At 38.3% G+C, this 24464-nt stretch overlaps 1 protein-coding gene across 7 annotated transcripts in view; it reads right to left on the reverse strand.

Annotated features, from left to right (window-relative positions):
• Nucleotides 1–24464, reverse strand: part of SPIN1 (spindlin 1) — a 53061-nt gene that overhangs the window by 25575 nt on the left and 3022 nt on the right. Inside the window, exon 2 of one of the 7 annotated variants that reach the window (XM_065657228.1) lies at nucleotides 3273–3334. The exons of 5 other annotated variants lie outside the window; for them this stretch is intronic. The gene's annotated coding sequence lies outside the window, so the exon portion shown is untranslated. Of the gene's footprint in view, nucleotides 1–1391; nucleotides 1507–3272; nucleotides 3335–24464 lie in introns of those variants that run through there. One more of the 7 variants, XM_065657227.1, reaches the window with a different exon arrangement.

Genomic DNA, 24464 nt, shown 5'->3' on the forward strand with positions numbered 1-24464 from the left:
AAAAATATTTTACTACAGATTAAAATACACTAGCACAGAAGGATCACTGATTGCAAAAACAAACTCTGAATTCAAAGCACTCCTGTGATATACTACCATATCAGGTCTCACAGGCACTGCATAAACATACAAGAAATCGAATTTTTTCCTCTATGGGAGATATTAGTAGTGAACCAACTGCAGTCTAGTATTATATTTTTCTACTAGAAAAGCCACCACCACCAACCCTCTCCAAATCCCATAAACCAAACAACCCCACTGCCACAAAACCACAAATTTTGAAAAGCCTCCAGATTTAGAAACTAACACTTTGTAGTAAGCCATTGACATGTCATTCAAGAAACTCTAAATATTTCTTAACACCTGTATGTACCATATAGTTTCCCTCTGCCCCATAATGAAAACGAAGTACTATACAGATGTTTTAATTTCACTGGTTGTTAAGTAGTTACATTTATAAAGATAACTAGAACACCACGAAAGTTGAGTTTTTCTACCAGGGAACTTTTATTTTTTTATGGTATGTCCCCAGTCATTACTGTGCCACGAATCTGAAGTCATACCTCCAAAAAGGAGAATTGCTTCCTAATCCTTTTAAAGTCACAATTTATTTGCTAGCACTTAATGAAATGTTTCACTGTGCTCTCTGAACCTAAGGACACCCGTCAAAACTGAAGTCAAAACCTGATTCAGCACTTCAAATTAATTTTATAGAAACTAAAGCAGTAACTATCACTAATTCAAATCCTCACTGAAGATTTTCACTGAAAGCAAATGAAAATTGTTTTCCTAACACTAGCATTCTGAACTCAACTTACATTTCAGTTTCACACTGACAGCTCTGGAGACACTAATGAGGTACACAACTTGATTTTCTGAAAATAAACAGATGCTCCAAGAACATCTTGACTTCTAAAGTATGTGTAACTAAACCTCACTTACTTGATTACAAATAAACCAAAGCCCATAAAACTTAGGATTCTTAAATACGATGAATGTCAAAACACCATGTTTAATGCCATCACGGAACTATCTTAAACTCTTAATACGGTAAATCATCAAGAAAAAAGTTAACTCACAAAATGCAAAAACTTCTATTACAAAATTTTGTTACAAGTCTTGAAGAATGTCATGTGCCACATAAAAGTAGAAAACAAGTTTTTAACATGCTTAATGTACTCAGTAGCAATGAGCTTTACTGTTAAGGAAGAGCAGAAACTCCTTGTTTGGGTGCATGTAAGATGACATACAAACCAACCCACTCTCCAGGGTAATTCTGTTGATAGCAGCAGATAGCAGCTTTTTTGGATCCAAACTGACACATCCAAAACAAGTTATACTAGTCTTTAAAGACTACCAGTAACTTTCAGAAGAGAAGCGTCACTGCCTACCAGTTAGGCACCAATTCCTCCAACGCATGACAGCATAGGTCACCAGCAGTGCAGCTGCATGTTTGACTTAAAAGACAGGAGTTCTTCTGACTTGTCATCAGCTTTTTTTCCAAACATTCCTAGATCACAGCACACTTATGAAAAACCAAAACAAACAAAACAAAAAACCAAAACCAAACAAAACCAAACCAAAACAAACTTGAAATTAGATGACTACTTTGTCTGATAGTGTTCCAATTATTGTGGAGTGTTTCACAGGTCAAGCGTTAGACTAAAAACGCAAGCCCTACAAATTGCCAGTAATGCCAGCTTTAATAAGAATAATATGATCATACTGTCAGAGTAGGGAGGAAGACAAAGCTGTGTTAAAAGTTTTTTGCAGTATAGATGCAAAAGGATGAAAAAACAGCATGCATACAGACTAGCCTTCTCTGTGAACAAGCTTAACCCCCTCTATAAACTCGGTTGTTTAGAAACATTAAAATGTTTTCAGACGAGCTTTTAACTAATGAAAATAAGCACAACCACCTAAAAATTCTGTAGCTTAACTTTCAGCTAACTATTATGCTTGTTTTTCCATCAAATCATATGGATTTCACTGCAACACACAGCACAATGCTGTTTGCTGCACTCTAGTGAAAGCTTCACCACTCTACTATCCATGGAAGAGGGATGTTAGTAGCACAAAAACACATTAGTGATAATTAAAGCTAATGGCACCAAAACCACAAAGTGCTTCACTCCTAAATAGCATATCTAAATTTTACTATCATGAACAGAGAGAAATCAGAATATTTGCTGATGCATTGTTACTGGGGTAAGAGTTTGGAAGGAGAGGGAGGGTAATAGCGTATGTTGCTCCTAAATAGCAGACTGCAATTTCAGATCATACGCCTTCTGATGTTAACGACAGGCTCGTGCCTTCTCAGGAGTCCTTTTCGTGCTGCCAGAGCTGCCCATCAGGCAGCCTTCTGGCACCACCTGCTGGACTCCAACATTTTCACTTTGATACCCAAAACATTCCTCTTGCACAAAACTTCTCCACTCTAAGTCTGCACTGGTAGTCGGTTCAGTGGAGCACCAGCCTGTCACAAGCTGCAAGACTGTTTTGTGGAAGGAGTCATTCTGAAATGAAATGCATCAGCTGAAGAGACTCCTTTGTAAGTTTTTTTCTGACTTCTATAACACAGCACATAACTGCTGGTACACGTTTCAGCTGAAGTAGTACTATGATTTCAGCACTAAGCTGGGTGAAATGTGTTATTTTCACTAAGTCTTACCATACGAACAGAAAAGATCATCCTATGCAAGTCTTCTGCATCCCCCTTCCCAAAGGCAAACTCTTAATGTTAAAATAGCTCCCACATAACAGGGGGAATAAAAATATATTCCTGGTTTTAGTTTGTGTTACTTTTTTTTGTTCTTCCCTAAGAAAACACTTTCCTGTGGTGTAAGAATTCAGCCATTCAAGTTCCAAATTTATTATGAAGTATCCTACAGGTTCATCCAGCATATTGGTTAAGAAGAACTTATCACTAGGATTTTGTGTGGGTAGTAACATCTGATGTCTGAGAAGAAATATCATTATGTAAACTCTGAACACAGAAGTGATTTACAGCTGACAACCATGAAGAGCAATACATTTCAACTATGGATTTATGAGCTGAAAGACACCAAATCAAGTATTACTATCACTTCCCTATGACAACCTCTGCAGTTTTTCCACTACCTATAGATGTGTTATTTGTTTGCAACTGTACAGAAACAATCAGCACTGGCACGCAACTGTGTGTGTGTATTTATATAAACACACACACAAATGCACATCTATTCAGTTGGATGAGAATTCAAGCAATCTCATGCAGTGGAAGATGTCCCTACCTGTGATGGGGTGGGGGGTTGGAGTAGATGATCTTTAAAGGTCCCTTTCAACACAAACCACTCTATGATATACATATAAAAAACCAAACAAACAAACAAAAGAAAAAAAATCACAAAATTAAGTTACCTTCACACTACAATGCTATAGTGATACAGCTGCAGATTATTAAGCAGAAGATTGAAAGAATCTGAAATTTGTACAAACCATCTCTTGTCAATAGTGTCTATTCAAGTGTCTTTCATTGAAAATGAGACAAGAAATACTCTAAAGTTTTTGCTAAAGAGGACAAAGCGTATGCGTACATGATGAATTCCAGGGATCAGACTATGATACGTTATGATGATTCTGGCACCAGATAAAAATGTTTTAACCTTTCAGCAAACTCATTTATTTTAACTGTGCTAACAACATATAATGCACGAGACAGCACACTGCAGTTTTTATTTATAATTATTTATTAAAACATTTTAGCATAAACAAATGGAAAGACTATTTACCATTAAAACAACGCCAAAAAAGGTTTGCTGATAAGAACTTCATATTGTAACATAATGCCAGGGAGGCTGACATAACTTATGAATGCTAAAAAAACCCTGAGAACGCTATAGTAGAAGAACAACTATCAACAGTAATATTATTTTGAAGAACTATCTCACTGGTTCAGAATTAGATAGGTAGCTTTACAACAGAGACTGATCTTTCAGAAGTCTCTCTCAGGCAACGGTGTGAATGTGTTTTATCTAAACAATCTTTGAGCACATGCTCTACCACAGCTCTGCTAAATTTAGAAACAGTATTTCAGCTGAAATATGGGGGGGGGGGGCGCGCTAATTAACTTTGTTAACTTGAAGCATTAGTATAGTTTTACAAGAACACATACAAATGTCATCTCTCAAAGACTCCATTCAAAATTCTTACACACAAAAAAAGAAGAAAACAACAGACAGGGAGAAACCCTGAAAGTATAATTTCCAATGTTTTCTATCCATGCTTGGTTTTTTTTTTTTTCTGTCTTGAATTGGCAAAATGTAGCTGTCACTGAGACAAAAGTACAGTTTGTTCTTTATTTCCACTGCATTTTCCTCATGATATACATCATTAAGGCAGCCTGTCTCACTTAATCTGATTTAGCACTTAAGAACTCCTTATTTTGCAAATAAACTCTGGCAGTGTGAAATTCAGCCACTTTCTAAAGGCAGCAGTAAGAACTTAATTAGTCACTATTGTAAAACAGTATTTTAAACACATTTATCTTTTTCAATTTCAGGGATTTAATGACCACCCTCCCAGCATCAGAACACCATCCTGGAAGACTTAATTTTCAGAACTCCCACTCTGCAGTTCTAAATTGTAGTAAACGCAACAGCAAAGAGAGCAGGAGAGCACAGGATTCTCAGCCCCCATCTCAGAATGCATCTATTTCTGATTTTAAAAAAACTTTATAGGTTAAATGCTAAAAATGTTACTTCCTCCAAAACTTCATAATTTTTAGTCTTGTCTGTGTTACCCTTAAGCTTACATAAACAGTTACTTTGGAAGATGCAAGGTATACGATTGTGTTCTTGTTTGCATTACAGCACCCATCCATCGACACCCTGGAACACACACACACAAAAGTGTTTTCTACAGAAGAACAGAAACAGAAAAACACCAAACAAACTAAAAACCCAAACAAAACAAACAAAACACATACACACCCCCCAAAAAAACCCCCCAAACCAAAATCGAAACAAAACCCAAAACCCAGAGGAATCACATTTGACACTACCATCCTGGACAGCTTTCTTATTTTGTAGAATCTTTCATGTGGGTGATAGTATTTTCAGTGCATTTGAACACGACTCAATATTATAAGTGTGAACTAACACATCACAATAGAAATGTTATTTACCTTCAGGGTTATGAAGCCTCAGGTTGCAGTAGTCTAGTTTTTCTATTTACGCTTCAGTGGGGCAGGAAAAAACCCCTTAGAATAAATTGTCCAAAGATTCTTAGCAAATGAAAGCAGACATTGAAACCTGATCCATCAGAGAACTGAAAGTATCTTCTACAGTCTCTTTACTCTTACAAAAGTTCAGTAGGAATCTCAACATAACCTGTAAGAAGTCCCATTATTAACTCGTATAATCATAGAAATGTCCTGAGTTGGGAGGGACCCACAAGGATCATCGAGTCCAACTCCTGTCCCTGCACAGAACAACCCCACAGTTCACACCGTGTGTCTGAGGGCCTTGTCCAGTCTCTTCTTGAACACTGTCAGGCTTGTGGCTGTGACACCTCCCTGGGGAGCCTGTTCCAGTGCTCCACCACCCTCTGGGGGAAGAACCTTGTCCTAATGTCCAACCTAAACCTCCCCTGGCACATCTTCCTGCCATTGCCTCGGGTTCTGTCACTGGTCAGAGACACCAGCGCCTGTCCCACCTCCTCCCCTTGTGAGGAAGCTGGAGCTACCATGAGATCTTCCCTCAGTCTCCTACAGGCTGAACAGACCTACTGACTTCAGCCACTCCTCAGATGGCTTTCCCTCTAAACCCTTCACCAACTTCGTGTCCCTCTTCTGGACACTCTCCAGTAGCTTTATATCTTTTTCACCCTGTGGCACCCAGAACTGCACACAGAGCTCCAGGTGAGGCTGCACCAGTGCAGAGCAGAATGGGACAATCACCTCCCTCACCCGGCTGGCCATGCTGTGCTGGATGCACCCAGGACACGGGTGGCCCTCTTGGCTGCCAGGGCACACTGTTGGCAAGTTGAGCATGAGCCATCGACCAGAACCCCCAGATCCCTCTCTGCAGAGCTGTCCTCCAGCACCTCGTTCCCCAGTCTGTACGTACGGGCAGAGTTGCCATGTCCCAGGTGCAAAATCTGGCACTTGCCCTTGTTGAACTTCATGCAGTCTCCAACACATGTCCAAGTAGTTCAAGAAGTCACTGTGCAGGAAGCTTTAACGTTAATGAAACCCTGCTCTAGAAGTCTACTGAGCTGGGACCAATGCATATATAAGTCTTCCCATACAGAGTTTTCTTTTCTAGCATGAAATTAAGATCATACAATAAAGGACTAAGGACAGAATCGATCTGAAGCTTAAAAGTGCCTTAACTCTTAATGAGTTAAGTAAGCCACATCTATTTTCTTGCTGACTTCACAAATGGTCAGAGGACTACTTTTAGAAAGCACCATAACTAGACATTAAGAAGAAAGTCCTACACAGAATTAGCAGTTACACTACACAGACTGCCATCCAGTAGTTATGAAACTGAGCATCTCTGCCACTTAACATAGGAAAATTCATAAACGTTCTCAGAGGCTGGATATTATGCCTGTGTTACCAACACTTCATGCAACAGCAAAATATGATTGCCAAATAATTAAGAGTGACAATTTTGACACTGATCAAAATTGTTTCATAATTAATTTCATCAGTTTTGTAAGTCAACTTCATCACTTGCGTCATATCGGAATCACTTTAAACATTCAAAGTTGCCAAAAGCTATGATTTCCAATTCTTTTAAGAGACTAAGATTGGGAACGAGAATCCAAATACATATTTTTTTGATCAATAAAATCTGATGGAGAAGCTTGCTTCACAACATGTTGAAACTAGAGACAGTTTTGCCTTGATCTTATTTCACCAGATTCTGTGCTACCAAGATCACTGTAAGTCACAGCCCGTGATCAAACTACAGAACTCTAATATGAACTGTTGTAGGCCAAGCTGTTGAAATTTCAAGACAAAAATATAAACATCAGTTACATTGTTATCAGATTTCATGTTTCAGAGTAATTTAAAAAAATCTGCAAACTAAACACAAAGCAAAGCAGCAGCACATAATACAGTGCATCCTGAAAACAATCTAAACATTTGAACCTTATCTAAAAATTACATCTAAGAGAACGACAATTCAGAAATCAAACCCTGGAAATAAAAATGTTAAACTTTTTTTTTTCATATAGACACCGCTTGATAAATTTTAAAAAAAGGGTCCTAAATTATTTTAACCTTTTTAAAAAAATACTTTTATTCTACAGAACTCTAGGACATTTTTCTCTTATTTTGAAGCATGTAAGTCATTAGTAACTTTTTTTTTCTAGTAGGACCCTTGGAACTTGCTGCAACGCATTGTTATTTGATAGAGTTAAGCAAATATTAAAGTCATGCACTCATTAAATTTTCTTCACTCTAATCACATACGACTTTCTTTATAAACACACAATTAATTCTTTCCATGTTCTTTAGAGCTCTGCTCTTCTCACATTTCACAACATTTTAAGTACATGAATAATAACTGGTTTAGAGTTGAGCCTTAGCGAGTGCACAACAGAAGTGAAAATTGATGCTGCGTGTGTACAGTCAAGCACCTCTATTGAGGGTATCAGGTTAAGAAGTCTGTGCCAGGGTCAGCACCTCTGGCTCTGCGCACATATACTGCACATCAGTTACCCTTCCAGACTGGTTAGCTGATTTTACCTGCCAAAACCACCTGTCACTTTACCATAGTTTCTAAAGCTATATGCCACTCCAGAATACTGAATTAAAGCCAACCAAGAACTCTTTCACTTCTTTCTAAACTGCATTATCCTCTTCCTGACTTCAGCTTCCAGTCTTCTTCACATTTACTAAGTAATTTTACTATTGCTTTAGAAAAAAAAAAAATCCTACAGTCATCTGACAAGGACCACTTCAATCGGCTGCCCAATTTTTTATATGTAGCTCCTCATACCAATACTCTTGGGATCACTGCAGCATTTTTTCTGTCCTAGCCTGTTTGCAAGACAAGCTGCAGTACATGCTTCTCTGTGGTTTCTGGTTTTTCATTGAGGGCTACTTGTCACAAATAACTTTTAGCCATCACCTCTGAAAAATTCTGCATTTCAGTCAGTAACAAAACCATTAAAAAAAAAAAGCATAGAGGAGAACACAATACAAACAGAAGTCTCACTGGTTGTCTTCAGCAGGACAACAAATTGCACACTACCAAATTATGGTTGCAATTCTATCCAGCCCACACAATGCTGGGCAGTAAGAAAACATACTTGGGCACTTAGGGAGCTCTGCTGCCAAATGCCAGTGGGCCTCTGCTAAGCATGTATGAACAGGAATTGCTCAGTGCTTATTTCTTCAGAGTTGAAGTTTTTCATTAGCAGTTCACTAGTTTCTTTTAGTAAAAACACACTATGTCCTTACTCCTTAGTTTCACCTCTCTGATCTAAAGGTTAAAGTATTGGATCAAGAAGACTACAGTTTCTTTCTGTGGAAAAAATAAAACTACTTTTCCTAGGTATATAATCATGAAGACGATTAAGGAATTTTGATTGAAGTTTTAATAGAAGTTCACTTTAAAGAGCTCAAAGCACACATCCAGAATAAGAGATGCAAGTGTTAACTGCCAGTCTCGGGCAGCCAAAAGCAATTGCAAACAAGCCTTCCCAAATTTGAACATTAAGTAGATTTCAGCATAAACAGAACCATGGGCAGACTCACAGCACCACAGTCTCCCCATACCACAGGATCCTTACATGCCTTCTTCAGAAGAATTTCCTAACCACACTATCATTCCACAGTCCCAAATGCACGAAATGAAGCCATTTTTAATCTCTTAGGAAATAGATTCCCTAACAAATCCCTAAGCTTACACCAATGTATTTTAATGGATATTTGACAAGTCATAAATAATTTTCAGTTAAGTATTCAATAGCTTTAACCAGCCAACAGTAACACACAGGACACATAAAAGCAAGAAGACTGCAGTTTCTCATTTAAAAGAGAAAACATTTTTAAAATATTATTTAAAATATTGGTTAAGCTATCCAAACTACTGCCTTTGTACTTTAAATGACAGCAATATTTGCCATTGCGACACATAAAACTTAACAGCTCATACACTTCATCTTATATTACTAGCCACAACTTTAAGAACAAAAGAGGTGGCACAAGAGTTGGAAGTGTTTTTCAAATTTCCTCCCAGTTCAAAATAACTTAATTTCATCAAATTCTGCAAATCAACCTAAATTGGTTAATAACAATAAGCAAAGTCTTGCCTGCCAAACACCTTACTAGCTCTAACTTCACCAGCCTTTCTCCCTTGATGAGTGAATATGCAACTCAAAATAGTTTTCCTCACCGTTCAGCAGCAAACAGCTAATGAAATCAAGCACTGGATCTCAATCATGTGTATCCATGCATACACAACTACGTACAGCAAGAGAAAGAACTACACCAATTAATTCAAGTGACATCTTCACCTTACGGGTTTAAAAGGTGGAACAGCTCTAAATCCAGAAAGAACATTACCAGTGTGGTGGCTGCAGTTGCCCCATGGCCATCTGGCTACCAAGGCTGGTCAGGCATGTTGGGGAGAAGAATTCCCATTGTGCAAGTGCAGCAAGTGGGAACCTGGGACACCCCCTCTCTGTGCTCCTGGAGCTCCTGCCATGTGGGCAGAGACCCCCATTCCACCTGGGAAAGGTGGGAATGACCAGTCACTCCTGACAGCCCCACACACCTGCGGCTCCCTTCATATCTATACAATCTGAAAGTTTAGGACGTAGACAAATGGTGGAAAGCACCAGAGTATTACCTCATTAAGTGTGGCTAGAGTGCAAAAATATGAACTGAAGTCAGTCATCTTGCAACCCTGTGTGAGGCCTGCTGAGCTCTGTGGGGAGCAGTGGCTGCTGCTCCACATCCCCTGAGGCAAGACTGCCCTGGTCACCTCTCGACCAGCCGACGCCACGAAGCCCTGGGCAAAGATGGGTTTCTTGAGACTCAATGGAGACTCAATGGTCACCCATTGTGGCAGTTGCACATTCCCCTGAGATCTGGAGCCTTCAATAGGGCAGTTGATGGCTCTTTTAGCGCTTTTTGTGCCCCACTGTGCCTGTCCCCACGTACACACCTAGGGTGGTACCAAGCTGCTGACAGTCACATCCTCCCCTACCCTGGGGTCAGGGTGACTTCACCTCCACCGCTGGTGGGACAGGAGGGGTGGGACCCTTGGTCAATTGACAGGGTCCTTAATGGGACCCTGAGTCAATTGACAGGGTCATTAGCAGAGGAGGTGCCCAGAGCAGCTGCAAAGCTTCTGGACCATGTTGTAATACTCACAGCCAGATCTGACCAGACTATAAAAACAGGGTTCCCACCGAAGGCCCCCTTGAGTGGTCTTCTTGGAGCAGCGGGTCTGTGAACTGGAGCCCTCTTCTTAGACTGGGATGCCATCTAAAGAGACTTCCCAGGACCGAGAGCGCCTCACCTCCTCGTTTGGGTGAGTGGTTATTTACTCGATATATCCTTGAATGAGTCCATGCCTAACCAGGCAAGTTTTGACTCCTTGCCTAGTTCAGGCAAGTGATTATTTCTTGTGGGTACCCTGGAGCCAGAGGGCTCCGGTTTGCTTCTTGTGTGTGCATGCACGCTGTGGATCCTCATTATTCTTATTTTGCTGTACCCCAGTAATCTCCTCAACTGATATCCAAACCTGTATTTTACGTTGTCAGAGTGCTAACTAATTGTATAAACCCTGTTTCTAGTCAGTTGATTGGCTGCACTTTTCCAGCTAGAATAAAGTCTGTTTTGGAACTTGTTGTCCACCTAAAACTGACTTTGGGGTGCCTCCGTGACACGCGTTGAGAATGCTGACACATTACAAGTGAATACTTCGCTAATCTCAAAAAGGAAATTTTGGCCATCACTTATACCTCCACTTATGTTCAAGTATCAATGGATTAACACACACATGTGTGTGTTAGATTTGTATGCATGCGTTTTTACCCATATATCTGTGTGCATGTGTATGTGAGCTGGTTTATCTCCATAAGTTTAATGTGATGCTTGTCATTCTTGAATCTGTAATCAAGTAGCTGTTTTGGTTATAACAAATCCCACTGAACTGTTTTGAATCACTACTAATCAGTTGTCAACATTAAGTTTTGTTAGAAATCATCTATTAAACTTGTGAGGTACCTCAATAAATTTCAAATTGCTGTTAAATCAAATCTGTGTAGAACATCCATCCGCAACATACAGCTGAATACAAAACAAGACTATAACATGACAGATAAGCACTTTGCATACATTAAGTAAGTGACAGTCTTGAGGTATACAGCAACATTTCTAGAGAAATAGCAAAAAATTTCCTATTTTATTGTTAAAGACAGCAAAATAATTAAGGCTATCAGCCGGAGACCTACAGGAAATCCATTCCTCTTCTGTGTACACAGAGGACACAGTTTCCCTTTTAAAGGAGGCAATCACATAATGTTGTGCTACTATTCATTGCTTTGTTGATATACAAGTATATGACCACTAACTACACAGGAACTTCTTCCTTGTTTTCTGCAGCTAAAGAAGTTTTCAGAGCAGGAACGGTTGCCATTTATAGTTTTCTTATTTCAATAGTACCTTTGATCACAACTAGGACATGACTTTATCTACTCTACATGGTATGCAACCTGTGACAACAAAAACTACTGGCATTAGAAATGCTTCAGCAATTGTCAATATCCTTTCAGAGGCCAAATATTGCAGCTGTGAACAATGCACTGACCACTTGGATTAATTTTTCAGCAACTCGGCATCTCCCTCTCTCATGCTCTTTTAGGATCTAAGTACTGTAAAATCCATCTTGAGCTTCTCTACAAATCCAACTCTTTCTAGAGGGCCATCAGAAGCCCTTGTGGAAGGAGGGCTTGTAATTCTGAGGAAGAAATTAATAACTCCAAAACTGAGGGAGATAAAGATGTCTATGTCAAGAGTCTCAGACATGCTCCATCAGTGTACAGAATTATGTTTCTGCTAAATTAAAGTCAGAAACAAGGAAGTAGCTTGGCAGTCACTTTTTAAGATCACTATCAGCCCCTGAACAGTTCAGAAATCTTATCAGTCTAGTGCGTTGCTGGTTTGAAAAGGTGCAGATCTACAACTCTGACAGGGATACTTTTGGTGTCTCAGCTTTCTTGCATGTGCCAAGAAAACCACTTCTTGAAAAATCTTCAGTAGGAATTCAACTGGACAAATTTACGAAAGAAAACCTGGGCAGAATATTCATTTCACAAATGTTATAATGGGGTCTACCCAGGGAAATAGAATAACACATTAGGTGAGCATGTTCCATACATCAGAAGCACAAGTATTGCTCATGGTAGCTAGTTCCACTACCAATGCATTGCATTTTTTTAAATGAAAAATTATTGTAATTCAGCCTTAGGCATTTGAGTTTCACCTCCTTACAAAATAGTCATACATAAGGCTGGGTCTTGCTAACTTTTCTAGGTTTAAATGTCAATGCTGAAAGTTTCTCCAGATCACCTGTTTTAGCACCCAGCTTACACAATCATATTTTAAAACGCTCCATTTACATTACATTTAGCATCTGCCCACCTCCTCTGTTGAGGTCTCCTACTAACCCAGTGTAACACTTAAAACAGGAAAAGGCAAGAGTGTGACCTTTAATGTGACCTTGTTCATCTGAAAAGTATTACAAAAGGATGCTTTTCTGTATTGGTAGAGTTGGAGAATGAACTAATGTCTCTGCTCTATGAGTCAGATTTGGTTGAAAAGAAGCCCCTCTGCTTTCTCTTCCCTTAATTCCCCGAGACACTGGCAATTACACTGCAACTTCACTGCTAAGTTGGTGAATTGTATTTCTTCTGTTACAAGCCTTAACACTTTATTCTCTTATATGTAGGTAGTTCAGTCATCTAAAAGAACATGATAATCCTGGCCCTAAAAGCAAGATGAATTTACCACACCATACAATTCTCTTCATATGACTTCGGTAAAGCATCATTCTGTTTTTTTCTGGAGAACAGAGGAAGAGCAACAGTTTTCCCTCAACAGCAGACAACATGATCTGTACAGCACCACACCTTTAAAAATGTTATGCAAAAACCCCCTAGTTCAATTTCAGTGTTCTTCTGTCCTTCTACTATGGAACCATCATATGAGAGTTTAGCCAAACTGCTTTAAAAACAATGGTAAAGTTCATCTTACTTAGTAATATTAAGATATTATTTCATTTCTTTTCACCCCACTGCTACAATTCTTCCTGTGACTTTACACAATATAGCAGGACTCAGAAGCACAATGACTTTTTCAAGCATCTACACAATTCTTCTTACAGGCAATGCTAAACTACTTACTGACTAAACCCTGTATGTTCCAACTTGTTGACTGATCATTTAATAAATACACAGCCCTCCATGCTTAAAGAAGTCATACAATATAATGCTTTTATAAAAAATTTTAAGAACTGATCTAGTATTTATTTAAAGCCAGGAGAACCTTTCCTGCATCTCTTTATCCAAAAGTAAATTTTAACTTCTAATTGTTCAGTCTATTGCAAATTATCTTGCATTTAACCACATGGTGAAGAAATGCACAGACATCAGGGTAACAAGTTGTCATAAGTCAGTGTAATTGCCTTAAGTTGTACATTTTCACATCATAGTAAATATGAGGCAGCTTAGCTTCTCCTTATTGATAGGTATCCATCCTCCTCTTCCCCTGAATCCAAAAAAACCCCACAAACATATGCACAAAAAATAACCACTGCCCACGATACAACAGCAGTATCTTATACAAGTCATGTACTTGCTACCATTTTATGATAAATGCAAGTGAACTTAAGTGTTACAATGCAAGTATTTTGTCCTTACTCATGTTTTTACGGATGGAGTTGACTGAAATAATTTATTACAATGGTAAGCAAGTTTGCTCATTTTGGTTTGGTAAAAGTTAGAAAGACAGGTCTCTAGAAACTAGACAGGGAAATGTATATTTGAAAAAGACATTTCTGTGTTCTCTGCTTATGTCTCCTCATAGGGGCTACTTGGGTCATCAGCCTTTGTTTGAAGGCAAAGTTTAATTGCTGTTGTATTAGTCTCAGAAACATTGTTCCAAAGTCAAACAGATCACCTGAACATTCTGGAAGAGAAAGCCCATGGCTAACATACCTAACGCTGCTGTTAGAAGGTAGTGGAGCGCGAAGTTACTGCACTTACCCAAGTCTGTTAGCTTGATTCATCACAGCAAATCAAACTCTTGGGTTCACAACTCTTTAGGAGGCTGGCTAATCTTTCTAAGTGGCAACAGCCAGTTCCCAACAATATGGGCTACTAACACTGCTACACACACCTGCCAACATTGAGTGAATGTAAGTTTCACATCACATTTTAAAGAGGGGCAGGGGGGCGGAATCTGCCATTTGACAGACCACTTTCAAGCTTTTTAGCTCACCAGTTGCATGTGGATCATGGACATGTCTTCTGAGACCTTAGAGCCCAGTACACTGAGAAGACACCACTGTAACACTAAATTCACAATAAGCATAATGAAAATATTCTCCTAAGACCCGCTTAAGAATTTGTGATGTCAGTTAGTTTTGCAAGAGCAAATATTTTTGTGGACATGTTTGAAACATTTTTTTCTGTCTAATGCAGCAGGCTTCTACAACTTTATTCAGAAAGGCCCACAGTAAATAACATATTTTGTTTCCTGTATTCAGAGATAATAGCTCATGCTTTAACAATCATTGAGTCTTATGGTTTATATCAAATTTCTGCAACTGTTTTGTAACTTACTTATGACATAGTCACTATTTGTCTTCAAGATGAGCAGTGGCGGGCCACCAATTTGGGGGAAATGGCCAGAAAATGACAAAAACAGTGTGGGGGGAAAAGAAAGAAAAGTAATTATACATCAATTCTTAAGACATGTTCTACAGCAACTATCTACCAGTTTTAAAAGCAGACAAAACACATAAGCATTTAAAATTCTTAGTCGGACAAGCTATTATTCACAGCAATGATTACAAAGTCAAAACATAATTGTTATTAATCTCAACTTAAGTAACCAATATCAGCACTTAAAAGCAAAGCAAACAAACAAACATGACAAAAAAGCAGGGCCACAAAATGCTTAGAGGGACCAGGTTAGAAAATGCAGTTACCCACATTAGCTCTGTATACAACCAAATCTGTGACAAGCTGTAATATGAGCCTGTTCATTCATGGATTTGAGACACATACATCTAAACTACTCCCATCGTCAACACCACAGTAACTATAATCATAACGAGACAGTGTTGAATAAATCAGAGGCATGAACTTGGGTATCTGTTAGACAGAAATGCTGCCTTTCTCCAATAAAAATGTAGTTCTCTTTCTTAAACCAGCTGGGAGTGCAGGGAAGAATTATATTGAAGTTACTGGCTAAATTAAGGCCTCCTCTAGTCACAAGAAAATGGACAAATAATTTTCTTAGGAATTACTGCAATGAAAGAGTAAATAATAACATCTTGCAAACAAAAACATACCATCACACTGATGCAAAGACCCTAAGACCATACTCAAACCAGAAAGATTTCCCCCTACAGATGTGATTTTAAGAAAAGCTTATAGACATGATCCTGTGGTTTAACCTGAGCTAGCAATCTAACCACAATACCTGCTTGCTCACTCCCTCACCTTCTACCATCAAATAGGGGAGAGAATCAAAATGGGAGAAACTCATGAATTGAGATAAACACAGTTTAACAAAAATACTACTAATATACTACTACTACTGCTACTACTAATATATATATAAAATAGAAAATAGAATATAAAAATTACTCAGCGCAATTCCCATGAATTCCATCTGTACCAAGCAGCCAGTGCCAGGAAGAAAGAGAGCACCCTGCTCCTGAACAGCTGATACCAGGGAGAGAGAAAAAGGCAGCGAGGCCCAGCGGCTACTGCAAAAATGGTAGAATGCAAAAGGCCAAACTAAACGAATTCCCAAATGGAACTCCAACGAAATGGAGCGGAACTGGACGTGTCTCCATTTCCTCAACTGGAAAACCTAACTCTCTTTAAATAGGAAGCACGGAATATTCTCATGGATCAGCCTCTATGTCAGTCAAGGTCTGTCCCATCCATGCTGCCTGTCCTAGCTGCCTTACACCTGTGGGCAGAGCGCCCACAAAAGTCCTTGGTTCCCAGACAACAACCGAGATAACAGTCAGGTTCTCACATTCTCCCTGTTCCAACTCAAAGACACTAGAAGATTACTTGAAGAAAAACATTAACTCTGTCCCAGGGTGTTATCTTCTTGTTCTCAAACTAAATGCAAACATGAAAAAGTGCTACCTATGAAAAATAATCGTTTCTAACCACATGAAGAAAATTAACTCACTTTCAGTCAAACCAGCACACGATTAGACAAAGTAAATAACTAGTCATTTTTATCCTATCTTTGCAATGATCAGAGGAAAAAAACCCAAACAAAAAAACAAACCACACAAAACACACACATAAAGATGACTCAGGAGAAATGATCCCTTGCCTTTAATCTGCATCTTGAAAAAGCTGAGCAACCAGTGATGAACTGCGTTTTCTTACCTATTTACTTTCAGCCATTGTAGCTTAAATTAAAGCAGTTCTCACACAAATGCATTCAAATACCTGTTTGCACTGGAAACGTGAGTCACTTAAGTGAAAGCTTTTGTTGTTAAGAATGGCAGGTCTTTTGCTATGGCTACCACCCAATGATGTGATCTTCGTTTTTACAGACCAATTGCAGAATATTCACTGCCTACAATGTTAAGACAAATCTCCACCTAAACAGACTATCAGCTTTAACTGGTGAAGAGCTGCAGCAGATGTCAAAGTTGTAATATGTAGTAACAGCAAGGCACTGAAAACAAAATTCGGCATTGTATTATGAACTCTAGCTACAGCTAAATATGCTGGTTTTGATAAATTTGGAGGGTCAGTGGAAGAACAGTACTCCAAAAAAACAAAAATTGCTACTTATAGAAGAATAGTATAGCTGAAAAGAAAATATATCAGAGATCTGTAATAGTAATAATTTAAATACTGTAGTCAATACTGGATTCATCAGCAAGGACAAGGGTAACTTAAACTGCTGATCATACTTTTTCTACAAAAGATAAGAATACAGAATGTTGTAACATTGTTGTAACATTACATGGTATTCTCTTTGCTTACATACAGGCCTCCCAGATTTTTGGTGAAAAACACCACACTTCCTGCAGATGTAGAGTCTAGACCAGGCAGAAGGGGTGGGACAACAGTGAGAGAAAAATCAAGCTGTGAAACTAGTGACTTGCCCTAAAAGCAGTAGAGACATCAGAACAGAACAATCCTCATACTGTTGGTGCTTTTTAAAACATGGAAGAAAAATGCACAAAGTATTACTTCTGAAACTGGTATGGTATTTGCATACTCATGCAACTAATCAGAAGATCTTGATGTATATTTCAGAGGATGAAGAACTGTTTCAAATACTCTGAAAAGTTATTTACTGGACCATGAAAAAATGCACTTTAAGGGAACACCTGCATGAATTTATGACAATTTTTGCTCAGAAAAAGCTGCCTTAAAACATTGAATTCCTTTTGCTCTGTAGTAGCTGAAAGGTGACAAAATGATGGCAAGGAGGAAGTCGAGACTTTAAGAATGATAACCACCTTGAAAACAATTGTTTCCTAGCATACCTTGCTTGTCGCACAGCGAACATGCTTTCCTTAGACTTTCATAAGTTCTGATCAAAACCCTGCTTTGAAATTAGTTCACTGTGCATGAAGCATGAATGGAAATGAAAAAAGTAAGTAAATTAATCAAGACAAGAATTCAGAGTGAGAACTTGCAGCAGCAGCAACAGGTAGAGGTACTTTTCTCTTTTTAGCTTCATAATCTAATTTTCTCTCCAGAAAGCTTTTGAAGTACTGAGGCCTGAACAGTAGGCCTTGAACTAAAGTTGACCTCTAGATGAACCACACAACCCAACAATATATCTAGAATACATAGTATTAATGGCATACGCCATGTATTATTGATCTAATTTAGTATGAATATATATACTGATGCCAATCTATAAAAGCTCTGCTGTAACGCCTATTGTGTAATGATAACCAGCGGACCAACTTGTCTTTATTTAGAGGCATGTTGTAAGGCTGTGAAACTAGATGTCTGGCCTTTTTAAGAAATATGTGGTTAAAGCCAAAAGAGAAACTCCCACGTGTTGCTCCTTGAGCCCTGGCCAGGCTTTGGGTAGAATCCAACAGGGAGGGTGACACCACACGTTTCTGCACTTCAAGTTTTGAAATATCTTTATTCAACTGTATAGAAGCTGGACCCTCTTGCAGTGACTTTGGAAATCTCACCTACAAGTGGACACACTACACAGGACCTCCCAATAGCCAGGACAGGTGCTCCAAACCTTTGCTGCAACCAGGGCTCCCCAGCAACTGTGGATCTGGATGATGGTAAACTATTAGAGCAATTGGTGAGGTATCTTCTTAGTTAACCTTAGTAATGCTTAGGTGCATTACCCTACTTATTGTATTCACTGCTCAAAAGTAGAGTGTAATAAGCTTATTGTTTTAACTAAATGTATCTTTTTTTTTTTCCTGTAATACCTTGAAATAAGACAGTAAAGTAAGTGCACCCTTTTGTTGGTGTCTGTGTGTTTTCTGTTGACCCCATCAACTAACGTAACAGCTTTTTATCTGACCTGAACTAGATTCACCAATGTAAACATTTGACTTAATTTCCTGGGATTTTACATCAATCCAGGTATTGGTAATAATAACCACCACCCCACCCCCCGCAACACATTCCTTTTTCCTTTTGGAAAGGCACATACTTATTTGCAGAGAGAACTAAATTGTACTGTAGTTCTTTAAAAAACATTGAGTCTACTCAACTGAGGAGCAGAGAAGGGGAGAAAGAGAAATTCAAAAAGGGAAAAAGTAAGGTATCTTCCAGCGAAAACAGGATCTCAGGAGGTCCTTCCCCATAAAAGCAGGTGAGGCTTTCTAGAAGTCTGTCCTACAGATAGCACACACAAGAACACACAACCACGCCCATGCCTTTTAGGCTGTTCCTTGCTTTATATTTAACCTTATGCCACCCCTGCCCAAACACAGTCTCTTAGACATGTGGTTAGAGGCCTAAATATGACTGAAAAACGAGGATGTTTATTCACAGCAATATTTCACCCCTCCACAACTTTGCTCCTTCAATTAATATTATACATATGGGGAAAAACAAAAAATCCACCTCAAATGAATCCATATAAATTCTGTTATTCAAGTATCTAGCCTAAAACTACATGTAATGCAATGCTTTCTTCACCTCTGGCTCCCCAACAAGGTCACAGCAATATATAATCTCCTAAAAATGTACTTTTAATCCATTATTAATACAGCCACATGTCCCTCATGACATGAAATAACAAATTTATCTCATGTGCTTCCATACAAGCCACAGGGATACACACAGGTGTAACTGAGGGTAGGAGCAAACCTCCCCCCGCCCCGCCCAGTTTTAACACTTAGGGAAAGCATGTGAACCAGAAGCCAGTCTGCTTGCCCTCTCTGCCTTACGGCTGTCACCCAACAATAAAGTATGCTTTTATTGACAAAATAGAGGTGCAGAAGATGGAGAGGTGTAATTCACCCAAGGTGCGCTCCTGCAGTCTAAGGACTGCAAGATATTTCTATCCTTATTCACTCCTAGAGAAGCCTTTTCTTCCTCCATTTAGAAGTACAGAGATGACCCTGCGGACCACCACTGTGAACACTACCCCTCCCTACCAACATGGTGTCAACGAGTATCCAACAATCTTGTTTCCGAGTATATCAAACACCTGAATATTCCGTAACCCTAAAAGCACTTAACAGTCAGATTTCTATGAAGTCACATGAAAGGCAGAATTTACTGTTCAGCTTTTTTTTTTTTTTAATATACTTTTTGTCAGAGCATGGATTTTGACCAACCATATCTCACAAAACTGCAGTTCCACTAGTGGCAAAACAATCATTAAGGAATTTGTGTGTCATCTTTCACCATTAAGGAAAATATCTTCTGAAGGGCATTAATGAACAAAAAGGTCATTGTCCATTTAATAAAGCTCTCTGCAACTCTAAAGTTTTGACAAGGAAGTAATAAATTAATTTAACATATTTGCTCCCATTCTGATTTCACTTTTGGTGTTCAGATCATTACGGAAAACACACATGGTTACAAAACAGGACAGGCAAACAACTGACCAGAATCATACAGACATAGCCAACTGTCTTCCAAGTATAATTACACAAGTTACACAACCTACAACCTCCAAGCATCACTTTTATTTATTTTTATCATTCCTAGAAAATTTAATAAAGACAGTCTAACTTGCAAACATTTACAGTTCAAGTTGAAGACGAGAGGTAAGTTCCAGACATGCAAAAGAACAGACAACACCTGCTAGTATACAATGGGTACTTACCTTTGCATACCAGCAGCCTAAGCACTGTACTGAATTTTAGCAGACATTATGTTTGTCAGGCATTTAGAGAAGGTTACTAAGAAAACTTAACAGAAATGTTACCAGGGAACTATTCTAGAACATGCCTTCTCCTGTGCTATTCAGCTCACAAAACTGACACTAAATCCAGAAAGCTGGAAAGTTCCATATTTAAAAATCTCAACAGCAAACATAAAATTATTCATTGGACTTCAGCTACCTTTGCTCAGCATACTAGGGAAGAAGTCTATGCACGGAACATAAATACTACATTAGGAAAATGAGTTTTGCAACCAAAATATTTTATTTTAATAAGTACCAGACCAGAAGTCTGACATCTAATAAATCTTGCAGTTCTTACCCACTTAGGGTAGAGATTACAATCTAGCAAAGATCATTTTTACATTTAAATTGGATTAATACAAGTTCAGAAGAAAAAGTGTTTTTTCGAATGATGGTCAAATTAAAGCCTACATAGGTGAAATCTTACAGACCTCAGCATGATGGCATAGACCAGCTAGAACAACTTACTCTGCAAACATTACTGGAAAAAAGTCAAGTCTATTACTTTTTCATTTTATGTACGACTAGCCACATCTGGGTAGAGTTGTAAGAAGCAGCATCAGTGGTGGACATTAAACCGCCAAGCAAAGTTATACTTTACAATCCAGTTAGCACAGTAATCTTTAAAACAGAATAGACTTACAAACATTACCTGTATTAATTAATTGTTCTGCTCTAACAGGAATCTAGAAGAGAAAACAAAGCAACACAATGGACAGGGTAAAAGAAATGCCTCTGAGGTACACATTTAGAGGGAACCATCATCTTAATAGGCTACTCCCAAAGTCACAGTTACTTTGCCAAGATTGGGATCTCAGGATTCAAGACTACCTCTGAACCACCACGAAGCTGTCCAACAAAAGGATGAAGATCCACCTTAAAGAAAGCAACACATTTTATTGGAGCACTTCAACTCTAGAGCACTTCCAAACTTGCAGATAAAAGCAGTCTTAGACTTTACCAGACAGGCTCTCCAACACTGACAGTAAAACTAACAACTGTGGAAACCAGCATTAAGAATAAATAGCTAGGTTACCACACACCACTCAAGACAGACAGCTGTAGTAACTGAAGCCAGGTCCCTTCAGCTGAGGTAGCTGGCACTGTTAGAAGGGGACCAGCAGCTATGACACAAAGAATTGGATCTGCCTACAGCTGGGCCAGAAGAGAAGTGAAAGTGAAGAGGTCACTTCAAAGATGGCAAGTGGACTCAACAGCTGGTCACCATGATGGAAGTGTTCTCCCTGTGCAAGGCCACCGTAACTCAGCAATGTGAGAACAACTGGAAAACACAAAGAAACTGATACAATTCCATTTTGTTCAAACTACTATATGGAACTGAAGGTCTGAAGTTCAGCCATTCTGTATAAGTATTTACTAAAACACTGAAATCTGCAGAACTACTCTTAAACAAGTATCCACTGTACCAGTACTTGTAGGTGCAAACCTCAAATACCATTTGAAAATTCAACAACATTTAAAAAAATAAAATCAAGCAAACAAAACAAACCACAAACAAATCAAGAGGTAATCAGCTCTTAAAAGTCTGTAAGCTTTAAAGTCTTATCAAAGACTACAAAAATCTATTTGTAAGCACTTATAGCATACAGTATACTGCAAGCAGATCTCAAAAAAAAAAACAACCACCACCAAACCGTCAGAAGATATTTCAACATCTCAACCACTCTGCAATAGCTGCAAAGATTAGAATATGAGTAGATAATAGTTACAGCTAGTAGTTAACACAGGTAATAACAACAATTTCTATGTATTTCAGAACAGTTTCTATACATTTCAGCATCCTGTGGAACCATTTCAATAAAGTTTCCAAATAAGCAAGTCAAACAAGACCTCATATAACACACAAAAAGCATTACAGGAAGGAAACACAAAAACGTAGCCTGGATTTGTAGAACCATTCTCCATAATCTGATAGTCAAATCAATTTACCTCCTGAAATCCTCATGCCATCAGCAACTTCACATTTTGCACTACAACAGAAAGTTAACTGCAACCACCACATAGTGAAAGCATAAGTTTGAATTAAATTATTTCACCATTGTTTGAAATGTATCAGTGATTAGGCCTCTGTCACTAGAATCAACTGTTCATAAATAAAAATGAATTAACTACACTGTTTCAAGGATATCAACACTTATCCACATCACAGAGATGTGGATGGAAGTACTCTGCACATTTATACGAGGAAGGTCACATTCTCCATTCTGTTAAGTCGCCTGGTATGCTGACATCTTGGTATTATCTATGGAGCAAGTGGGATGTACCTTGATATGCAGAAACGACTCATCAAGAAAACCAGTGTAAAGAAGGAGCAGCAATTGCCTTCCAATCACAAAACCACGGAACTCGATAGTAAGAGAGGGAAAACAAGAAAAACAACCAACCAAAAGATTCTTTCACACCTTGTATGAGAAACAAGCTATTTAACCACACAACAGGAAATAACTTTCCATAATGGTGATTCTCTCTCTTGGCTCAGCTTCAGAGAATAGCTTTCGAAAGATAGTTTTTAAACCACTTTGTTTTTGTAGATGACTAAAACCGATTCAACATTCTCATGCCATTTCACCAAGAAGTCAAATTTGATCTTTCTAATACTTAGGGAAAGGCAAGGAAAACCAAAAGGAAAGCATGAAAAGTTTACAGCAACAGCCTTAATTCTAAAAAGAAAAATGGAACCTGAATGAAAATCTCTCATTTGTCAAACATTAAGCAAACTATGCATTACACGAAAAAAAATCCCACACCACTTTAAAACAGGTATTGCATCAGATAGATGTTTACAGATCAGAACATGTCAAAGAGTGCAGCTTGGCAAGAGATAGCAAGGAAAGATAAAAGGTAAGAAGTCAATGGAAGAATACTACTCAGATGGAGAAAAAAATATACCAAAAGTATTGAAGTATAAGACGAATTAGTAGTGTTTATTACCTTTAGAACTTTATATTTTAATTGGTAATTTCATAAATATTTAGAACTATCCTGAGTCATGATTTACTTCAAAGTTCATTGAAAAGTATTTCTTGTTAAAAGAAATTGGTTCATTTGTAACATCTTGCAGCAAGCTGCTCACTGAGACTGCCTTTCTTGCAGTCTTTTTCCTCAGTCTCACTTCCCAATACAAAAAAATAAAGAGTTTTGGAAAATAAGATCTTGCTGGTACTTGGTTTTTAATTTGGTTAAACACAGCCTAGCATTGCTTAAAACGACAAAGTTACTGGTGTGTCTTCACTTAGTGGTACCAAATACACACGAATTTGGCAAGTTCTTTAACTAGATCAACTCCTTATGGTATAGGAAGAGCCACAACATTGATTTTTGACCAACTCATCAACACAACCAAGACAGAAAGAAAAATCTGCTAGGTGTCAAAAGAAAAGAACAAAATTGCAAGCTATAGCAAAGATACTATAAACAAGAAACTTCACAAAGCTAAGCAAGCAGAGCTGAATTTTACAGAATAATATTCATTTATAGCAATGAAAGTACAGTGTAAAAGAGTTAAAGAAACATTACCATTTTTAAGTGACCCATTATTTAAACAGGTGTGTTGTGGATAGCCTTTTTTTAAATTTAGCTCTTCAGTCTAAGAATCAGCTTAAGTATCCAAAGGCCTATTCTGAGGGAGGAGCTGCATAGCTCAGTACATTTCACACTTTTAGTAAGAAAGCAACAATTTCAATTTGATGGCTGTCATAATGAATGACTAATTAGCTACAACTGGTAAACTGTTCTAGTGGCTTTACCACCATTGCCTTCAGGTTGTTAAATGAAAAAAAAAAAGTGACTGCTTCATGAATGTACCGATAGA

The sequence above is a fragment of the Caloenas nicobarica genome, chromosome Z (genome assembly GCF_036013445.1).
Source record: "Caloenas nicobarica isolate bCalNic1 chromosome Z, bCalNic1.hap1, whole genome shotgun sequence".
NCBI classification, from domain to species: domain Eukaryota; kingdom Metazoa; phylum Chordata; class Aves; order Columbiformes; family Columbidae; genus Caloenas; species Caloenas nicobarica.